Source organism: Penaeus monodon, chromosome 22, assembly GCF_015228065.2.
Source record: "Penaeus monodon isolate SGIC_2016 chromosome 22, NSTDA_Pmon_1, whole genome shotgun sequence".
Taxonomy (NCBI): domain Eukaryota; kingdom Metazoa; phylum Arthropoda; class Malacostraca; order Decapoda; family Penaeidae; genus Penaeus; species Penaeus monodon.
Genome location: NC_051407.1, coordinates 7,172,490 through 7,172,896, shown reverse-complemented (window position 1 = coordinate 7,172,896; position 407 = coordinate 7,172,490).

Genomic DNA, 407 nt, shown 5'->3' with positions numbered 1-407 from the left:
TTCGTGTCCTATTCCGTGTTTTTTATTCTTTTCCTCGTGCTTTAATTACTATGATAATAATTTTCATTTAACTTTTTTTTATAAGGAAAAACATGATGATCTAAAGGCACTACACAACAGTGAAATTGAAAATGAGAGTTTCGTGAAAGAACATAGATAGAGATACCTGCTCCCGACGCTAACACAAAATATTTTATATAAATAAGCTTGAACAATTAAATTCTGAATCTTTCTAGTTTAACTTAATATGTTTATTCCCCAAAATGAAGACGGATTCCTGTATTGAAAATGAATGACTTCCTTAATCTTATAAAGACTTTGTGCATACACTGATAAACAAGTCTCATGGGTTTCAAATAGTAATTAGTGAAATTGTTGGAAATCGAACAACCTAAATCACAACTTAA